Below are 10502 nucleotides of genomic sequence, written 5' to 3' on the forward strand. Positions count from 1 at the left end.
GTTGAGATCGCACTTTTTCCTCTTTCAGGATCCTCGTATGCTGTTGCATGTGTAACGCCCCAAATTCTGGGATGCCACGGGTTTACAAAAACCGAATATTTATAAACTTTCTTATAGCGCGAAACGTATTTTTTAAAATACTTAACTTTTAACATGCATAATTTATTCAAAACATAGTAGTTCGAAAAGCCTTGTCTAATTATATTATTCCAAAAGTCATAAAAATGACTAAGGAAATAAAACAATTACAATTACATTGTTTCAAAAAGTCTATACCAAAAGAACTTTTTAAAGAGACCCAAATCTTTCTTCCGTCATCTCACGAATCTATCATGACTTTGGAACATCTACAATATCCTCTATTCACATAAACATTATCGTCGATAATATCATTCACAAACACAAACACGCATGTGATAAGCTACCGATAAAAAAATCATAATAACAAGATATATATATATATCAACAACAGTCAAACACCCCATACATAATCCTTTAGCATAAACAATTCAATCATAATGAATTACTCGATCCTTGAAACTCCATCCTCAAACTTCAATCCTGGATCCTTGATCTCTAATCCTTGATGGCATCACTAAATCTAACACATAGATCTTTGGTCTATCTACTCATTAGCATGTATGCTAACTACATACTATAACCATTATAATAACACCACTATCAACATAGCATAACCTGAAGCATTTTTAATACTATGATCATCATCATAGATACACCATCGTCGTGATTATTCCAATCATGAATAACACCATGAGCATCACCAAACCAAGACTTCATCTTGACAAGACTCAGCCACACTTCTATACCCTACATTACCCACTTGTAGCCTACCCTACCAACCCACTTGTAGCCTACCCTACCAACCCACTTATAGCCTCCCACACAGGCATACTTGAGTCATCCTTCTTCTGACTTTGGACCTGTTTCCCTATCACACAAGGCGAAACATCTATCCCCCACCAAAGAAGATTCAACACTCAAACACCATTCTCTTTTCTACAACTATTTTCCAAAGAGAACATCACTCTCTTTTCAACAACCAATGCCAAAGAGAGTCACCACCTTTTCAAAAACCAAAGTAAAAGGGAATATCCTTCCCTTTTCAACAACACTTGCCAAAGGAAGCACCTATCCGCAGATAGTCTCAGGATTTACTAGGTAGAGCAAGTAGACTAATCTCTCATGCCTCATGTTCATTAACCACACATACCCTTGTGAATTCCATCATTCATTCATGCTCTCCATCACATCTCATAAATCAAACATGACCTCAAACACATAAACTATTCTCATTCTTCACATTTTGCATTTCATATGCTTGTCCCTCGTCCATTCTTACCTAAAACTACACTTTTCCAACAAAAATACATTGGAATATATCACTAATGATAATCAATTATTTTAGATAGCTACAATACCTATTTTTCAGAATTTCAAAATATGAAAGGATAATCGATATTACCAAACAAAAACACCAAAGTCTCAATCCTAACTTATTTATAATACCTATATTTTCTTGGATCTTACATTCATCCTTCCTCAAAAGAATTTTCGTCCTCGAAAATTGCACTCACAAAGAAGAATACATCATGCAAAACTTCAAATGCTTTCCCAAAAATTACATAAATTTTCATAATACAATAACATCAACAATTTTCAAACAGATCAAAAGAACATCACAACAAATTTAATGTATACAAAACAAAAACCACAATCTATTTATAACTATAGATAAAAAGAAAGACTTAATAGAATTGTCATCATGCAAACAACGAGCTACAAAGATCAACAATAAAAACTAAATCAATTCTAGAACAATTTACACATATATTAAACCGTACACAAATAGAGACATTGAACTCTTTCACAAGAGACTCAACAACAATCCACATTCATATATACGCATGCAATCCACACAATCATACACATACGCTTGCATTATAATCACACAACAAAAGATAGAAGAAATCACTCCCCAAGACCCTAAAGTTATTTCGAAAACCTAGTTTGATACCAAATGTAACTCCCTAAATTCTGGGATGCCACAAATTTACAAAAATCGAATATTTATAAATTTTCTTATAGTGCTGAAACGTATTTTTCAAAAACCTTAACTTGTCCAATTACATTATTCCAAAAGTCATTAAAATGACTAAGAAAATAAAACAACTACAATTACATTATTTTAGAAGTCTATACCAAAAGAACTATTTAAAGAGACCAAAATCGTTCGTCCGTCATCTCACGAATCTATAATGTCTCTAGAACATCTGCAATATCATTTGTTCACGTATAAGACATTATACGATCATCACCGATAATATGATTCACAAACACATAAACACAAACACATATGGGGTAAGCTATTGATAAAACGATCATAATAACAAGATATAAACATACTAATTATATCAACAATAATCAAACACCCCATACACAGTAGTAATAACAATATGATTCATAATCTTTTAACATAAACAATTCAATCATAATGAATTACTCGATCATTAATCCTCGATCCCCGAACTTCAATCATCGATCCTTGATTTCTAACCCTTGATGTCATCACTAACATCTCACCACTCCTGATCTCAGTTAGCGAATAATCACCTGTTACCCTATACTGAATGAGTATGTTCACCACGTGAACCACCGAAGATCCAAAAAGACATAACTATATTGTCCCATCAATACCCTGTCGTTGGTACACCACAAGAAGTGATTGTTGTCACTGATATTCCGGTGGAAGTCGCTAGGAAACAAATCGTTGAAGGGAAAATGGAAAGACTGAGAGAGTTATAGCCATACGAGAGGCACGATAAATGTAAGACTTAGGAGAAATGAATAGTTAAATTTAAGTTTGTTAAAAAATTAGCAGAGTTAAAAATAACACTTTAAGTCTAATAAAAAACTAAACAGATTTAAAATTTAAGTTTGTTTAACTTTGAACAGATTTAAAACAAAAATTTAAATCTTTACTAAATTAACAGACATAAAGTAACGTATTTTATTTTAAAAAGTAGCATAGGCCTTTTTTAATTATGTTTCCTTGTAAACAGATTAAAATTGACAGAGTTAAAAGTTTTTTTTCTTTTTTTTATTAGTGATCCAAAATTTCGGTGATAAGATTTTAAAATTTTCCACAGCGTTTCTGAAAATTTTTCGTAAAGATTTTTTGTCTGATGATGCGATTAGCATTTTTTACGTGAATAGTTCCATTGTCATGAATTCGAGCGTTTGATCTGCAGTAAGCGAAAAATGAGTTTCACGATTTGAATTTATTAATAATTCGAGTTGTTTGATGCAAAGTAGTGGTTAAAGTATTAAATTTTGTTTAAAGCAACGTAACGATTCCTAGTTGTTTGTTTTTCCCGAATCGTGTCATGCTCCAAGCCACACAATAACAACGTTAACTGCTCCTGAATAATTAAAAGTTTATCAATCATCAATGATTGAAGCAAATCCACGTCATTTAAAGCTGAATTATGTATGTAATTCAACGGTCACTAGTTAAAATACTACAATTTAGTTTCTTAATTTTTAAGTCAAAATTAAAATTAGTTCATTTTTAAAATTTTAAAATAATTTGGTCTTTTAATTTTAAAAATAAATATATTTAATTCCTCTAGTCAAATTTAGTTTAATTTATTTAACCTTTCAAATTTATTTTTCAACTAACACTAAAACAAAAATTTCTATAAACTTAAATGTTATTTGAAAATACATTTAAAACATTAAATAAATTTTAAAAAAATGATTAAAAAAACTAAATTCACAAATTTTTAAAATTAGAGAATTAAATTAAACAAAAATTTCAAAGAGAAAGTAATTCTGACTTTTACTTAATTTAAAAAACAAATTTATTCCTTAATTAATTTATTTAGTGGAGAACATAAGTCTTAGAAGAAGCAGATAAATAAATATGTAAAGATTAGTTCTTTAAATTCTTCTCAAGTTTGTTAATCATGTTTTATTTATAATTCTTAGTTCTTAGTGAATAGTATCTTCTATATAGATTGGAGTTCATTAAATTTTAATTAAATCACATTATTTTTTATATATTTGATTTCTTTTTGTTTATTTTTTTCTTTTCGTTTTCTTGATCGTATTTTTATTTGTGTTGTTAGTAGGTCTTACAATGAATTTGTTAGCTTATTTTCCACAAAATATAACAATCAAAATGGTTAGTACAAGTAAAAGAACAATATGAATTTCAACATTCATTCACTATTTATAATTTATTTGTGTATCTTTCTGGATAAATTATGTTCTTTCTCTCTTAAATTTCTTTTTAGTTTTGAAGCAGAACTCTTAACGAATTTAACAATAATTCATTTTTAATGTGAAAGATGTAAAAAAACCATATTCAACTCAGGAGGTCAAAACATGGAAAATAAAAGCCAAACTTAAGAAATTTTAAAGACAAACCAAGAACATATCAAATCAAGATATTGACTAAGAGTAGGATGTGAGACAAAACTAAAGAAAGACGGATAAAAAAAACACTTTAAAATAGAATACAAATAATTTAAAACAATGTATTTAAAATAACCACTAGAAATTTGTATATCGAAGAAGAAACTAAGTTAAGCAATTAAAAAATCAAGTTGTAAAAATTGAATCAAGACTAGCTATGAAAATGAAACTGATCAAGTTGAACATTAATAGAAAACTCAATTAAAAATAAAATAAATCTTAAGAAATATAAAATCATAGATAATATATATATATATATATATATATATATATATATATATATATATATATATATATATATATATATATATATATATATATATATTTGCTTATCACACTTACACTTCATATGAATGAAAACTACTTAGACATTGATGTAATTTGCTTAATTCGTGCTCTTAATTAGTAATCTCAAAAGTCAATTAATAGTTCATATCATAAAACTATACCTCATAAATAAGATCAAGATGTTAAAAACATACAAAATTAAGAAACAATACTCAGTTTAAAACTTAGATATAGAAGAAAGGATTAAATAACAAAAGAAAATTACAATTTTATATTGAACAAAACAAATTGCCTTAACAACTTCACTAAATTTTACAATCCTTGCTGCACATCTGAAAAATAAACATTTGATTCTATTTAAAATTCAAGAATTCAGTGTTAGATTTCCAATTCTTCAGCAAAACAAACTGGAACACTTTCTAATAAATTCAATTGATACACCAAAATAATCTACTATATAGAAGTTTTTTTTTTCGGTTAATAACCAAGAATAAAACCAAGAACTCAAAATCAATTATTAACTAATTGAACGCGCAATCATACATAGAGAATAAAATCCACCGATCTCACTTGCTTAGACAAAATACAAGCATGATATCGATAAATCAAAGAAAACAAGAATAGAGAAATTTGTATTTATATTTTATTAATTCAACCAAAATGAATTGATACGTGGAGGAAGAGGTTAGGGTTTAGTCCTTTGTTCATCTTCACCACTTATATGTCTAACTGGTATATAAAATCTTCTACTTAATTACAAGAATAATACCGCATTTTTTATATTGAATTTTGATCTAACCGATATAAATTTTTTTTACTTAATTATTTGAATGTTATTACGTCAACTTTCTTAATCACTCTCTAATCTAACTGATACAGGAAATCTTATTATATTTACAGAATTATAAATAAATGTTGGATGAATTATAATCAACATAAATAATTCATTATAAAATCATGTTTTCACTTGTGATAATTCTATTCACAAATATTAATGCTCGATGTGAAGTGTCATTGTGTCTATAAATTGAAATATTAATTTCTATCCCAATTACCCCTTTTGGTATTCAGGTCTGAGCCACATGCACTGAATTAAATAATTGTACTTGTGCTTGATGATATGCTTCACCCAGTTGTCTCACAAACTTGATATATCAATACGGAAGAGAAAACAGAATCAATTGCTTCGATTTGTTAATTGAAACTGGTTGAATTCACATAATAGACAAAATCTCCAATGAAACTCAAATGCTGTTTTTTGTGAATTTTAAATATAGATAGAAAATATCACTTTATGAAAACAACACATCCGTCAACTTCAATTTCCCTTTCAAATTAATTTCAATTTTCAACAGTGATGCTATAAAATTGCAGGTGGTTCTGCCTAACTGATTTTATTCAATCAAATTCAACTAATCAGCATTGTTTAACACTATTGCACCTGTTTCAGCTACTTCAAGATTTGCTTTAATCAAATTCACCTAATCAGCGTTGTTTAACACAACTACAATCAACTGCTTCAATTCTTTAATAGAAAACCTTATGTCCCACGCCATGAGTCAACAATTGTTCGACTTTTTTAAGCACTGAAACGGCTGATTTGTTGATATCAGAATAATCGGAAATACAAGTGACTATAAGTTTAATTCATTGTCTTCAAGTTTTGTGTAAAGAGTGATGTGAATCTCTTGTATGATTGTACCTAATTAACATTAGTATTTGTATCTTCTCGGTAAACCTTTTATTCGATAGATCTAACAAGAAATTTATTTAACTTTCAAACTTATGATTTTAAATTTAATGATACCAGAAAGTACTTCTGAAATTATATAAATTTATCATCTTATGAACATCATTATTGTTAAAACATTAAAACTTAATGTTAGTGGGTCTTTTCTTCATATATATATATATATATATATATATATATATATATATATATCACTCAATTTTTCATTGTGTTTTTATCATAATGGAATCTATTTATTTCACCAATTTATCTTACTTCTATTAACTCTTTCTGCAGTTGGATATTAGCACAATGTGACACAGTCCTTTCTGTCTGACTCAGACACTAAAACAAAGGTTTATAAGTTATATAATATATATATATATATATATATATATATATATATATATATATAAACAATTTGATTTTTAATAATATACATAACAATCACATTGCATACATTTTAGCGTGAGCATAACATATTGATTCTCATTCCTTTCCTTGAGATGCATCTTATTATTCAATTTTTCTCGACTTTATGTATCTCTTTGCACCTTATGATGAACAAAATCTCAATTTGATATTTATTTCACCCCTCGAGGAAATTTTTCTTAACTATGTATTGAGAGTCATTCTCTCAATTACTGTAACTCGTCATTCAAACAAAATATTTTACTAGTTTTCATTTCTTTTAGTTCTATCCTCAAATTTTCTAATGAATGCAACTTTTACTGAATGTCTCCATGTCATTTTACAATCATGATTTCAGCCGTCACTATTCTTCAAAGCCATGTTTTCATTTTTAATCACCGACACATTTCTCAAAATTTTACAATATTTTTTAATTATGATTTTGTCCTAACTTTCTAAATCATATCATAATGGAAAAAATGTATAAATTATATTTTTACTAAGGACTATTTATTAATGGTATATAATCAGGATCGGTTAATATCAATGATAGTTCGGTCTATCTAATATAATAACGTTAGTCAACCGGGTCAAAGCAGATTAAAAGGTGTTGGGTCACAATTGGGTCATCATTTAAAGTTATTGGACTAATAATTCAGCAGAAAATAAAATAATCATATCTATTTGATTAAAGATATTTATAAAGCTGTTTATGAGCAACCGACCGGATTTTAAGGTAAATCTGTTTAAGGTAAGTCTGTTTATATTTTATTAGGCTTGTGATAACCTATAAATACAGGGCCAAGGCTAAAAGCTAGGTACGTTCTACTCACACTCGAAAATACTTCACAATGATAACAAAATCACTTTCTTGAGAGCTAAGGCTCCATAACCTACGCCTAACTTGAGTGTCGGAGTGCCTTTTGCAGGTACATCCCCCTCTGTCAAGAAGGAGACCGAGAGGTTCGCGCCATTATGGAACGGTCAACAGTAGGAGATCGAGAGGTTATAAAGAAGCAAGCGGTCCAAACTGAAGGAAGACAGGCGATTAAGGCGTTCCAAGCTGCCAAAGAAAAGGAAGACACGTTGGAACATGTTAGTCTCTCGGTTATATAAATTCCTACCGAAACATTTTGGTGTCCACCGTGAGGCTGAGAGCAAGCTAGAGAAACCCAATGATGACCACGAAAAACACGGAGATGCAACAGAAGCACGAAGGTCCAATATTCCCATCACACTAACCATAACGGTTGGAAAGGAGGGAACCAATACTCCAGCAAGTCGTTCAACCAGACAGCTTCCATTCGGCCATTCGGCCATATAATTAATCAGCCATTCGGCCTCAGGTATTCGACCATTCGGCCTTAAAGGTCCTCGGCCATTCGACCTCACATGTATTTGGCCATTCGGCCTCACGAGTATTTGGCTCTTCAGCCTCAACTACAGGCCATTTGGCCTCACAGGTATTTGGTCGTTCGGCCTCACAGGAATTAGGTTGTTCGACCTCACAGGCATTTGGCCATTCGGCCTCACAGATATTCGGTCGTTCGGTCTCACAGGAATTCGGCCTTCGGCCTCCCAAGTATTTGGTCGTTCAGCCTCACAAGAATTCGGTCGTTCGACATCACAAGAATTCGGCCATTTGACCTCACAAGTATTTGGTTGTTCGACCTCACAGGAATTCGACCGTTCGGCCTCACAGGAATTCGGCCATTCGGCCTCAAAAGTATTTGGTCTTTTGGCCTCAACCATTTGGTCGTTCGGTCTTACAGGTATTCGGTCATTCAGCCTCATAAGAATTCGGTCATTCGGCCTCATTAGTATTCGGTCATTCTGTCTCACAAGTATTCGATCGTTCGGCCTCACAAGACTTCGGCCATTCAACCTTACAAGTATTTGGCCTTTCGACCTCACAGGAATTTGACCGTTCGGCCTCACAGAAATTCGGCCATTCGGCCTCACAGGTATTCGGCCCTTCGGCCTCAACTGCTCGGCCTTCCATGGCTTCGAGTGTTCAAGCATTAGGTCGTTCAACCATACAGGTATTCGGCCATTCGGCCTCACAGGTATTTGGTCATTCGACCTTACATGTACGCAGTCATTCGGTCTCAATGGTGCTCGGCCTCTTCAGCCTCGATTGCTCGGCATTTGGCCATTTGACATCTATTGCTCGGCCTTTCATGGCCTCAAGTATTAGGTCACTCAGCCTCCACGTATTCGGCCCTTTGGCCTCTATTGCTCGGCCTTTCATGGCCTCAGGTACTTAGCCAAATTTGGCATCAAGCGTGAAACCTTCCATCCTTTGGTCATTCGGCCTCACAAGGTATTCGGCCTTTCGGCCTCCACTACTCGGCCTCCCATGGCCTCAGGTCACAAAGCACTAAAGCAAGTACATCCCGGCCATGACACATCCTAATACGGAATCTTCAGTTTGGTCTAAAACATTCAACCGAAGACCGAGCAGTCTTACTCGATTGGCCATTCAACCTTATAGCATAACCTATTTCAATATTAATTGTATAACCTTGTAAATGCACTAGTTTGTCTGACTACTCTGTTTCTCACCATGTAAAATTCGACTTGTTATATTTCTTTAGTGCAAATAATCACATCTTGGATACAAATTACAAGAGCGGACGTCAGAGAACCGTTCGTGCTGAAGCACTCAACCATGGAAACACTCCCAGACCTAGGACATGTTCGCCCAAGAACACCCAGTGTATTGCGTATAGGGACACACTCCCTTTGGGACATATTCGCCCAAGAACACCCAAGCACATTAAATATAGGGATACACTCGCTCTGGGACATGTTCGCCCAAGAAAACCCAGTTCATTAAATATAGGAATACACTCCCTCTGGACATGTTCGCCCAAGAGCACGTAGCACATCAAACCTAGCGGACCACCCCCGTAGTCTAGGCCATGTTAGCCTAAGAACACCTAGAGCACGCCAGCATAAAGGCAATCTACCTATTATGGAACTAGGTAGGCGTTTGGCCACTCGGCCTCAACCGTTCGGCCTTCCAAGGCCTCAAGCGTTCCAACATTCGGCCATTCGGCCTCGCAGGTGTTCCGCCACTCGGCCTCAACTGTTCGGCCTTCCATGGCCTTAACTGTTCCAACATTCGACCATTCGGCCTCGCAGGTGTTCGGCCACTCGGCCTCAACCGTTTGGTCTTCCAAAGCCTTAAGCATTCCAGCATTCGATCATTCAGCCTCGCATGTGTTCGGCCACTCGGCCTCAACCGTTCGGCCTTCCACGGCCTCAAGCGTTCCAGCATTCGACCATTCGGTCTCACAGGTGTTCGGCCACTCGGCCTCAACCGTTCGGCCTTCCAAGGCCTCAAGCGTTCCAGCATTCAGCAATTTGGCCTCCAGGTGTTCGGCCACTCGGCCTCAACCGTTCGGCCTTCCATGGCCTCAAGCGTTCCAGCATTCAGCCGTTCGACCTCACAGGAATTCAACCGTTTGGCCTTCCATGGCCTTAAGCGTTCCAGCATTCGGCCATTTGGCCTTGCAGGTGTTCGGCCACTTGGCCTCAACCGTTTGGCCTTCCATAGCTTCAAGCGTTCCAG

Source organism: Vigna angularis, chromosome 9 (genome assembly GCF_016808095.1).
Source record: "Vigna angularis cultivar LongXiaoDou No.4 chromosome 9, ASM1680809v1, whole genome shotgun sequence".
Lineage (NCBI taxonomy): Eukaryota > Viridiplantae > Streptophyta > Magnoliopsida > Fabales > Fabaceae > Vigna > Vigna angularis.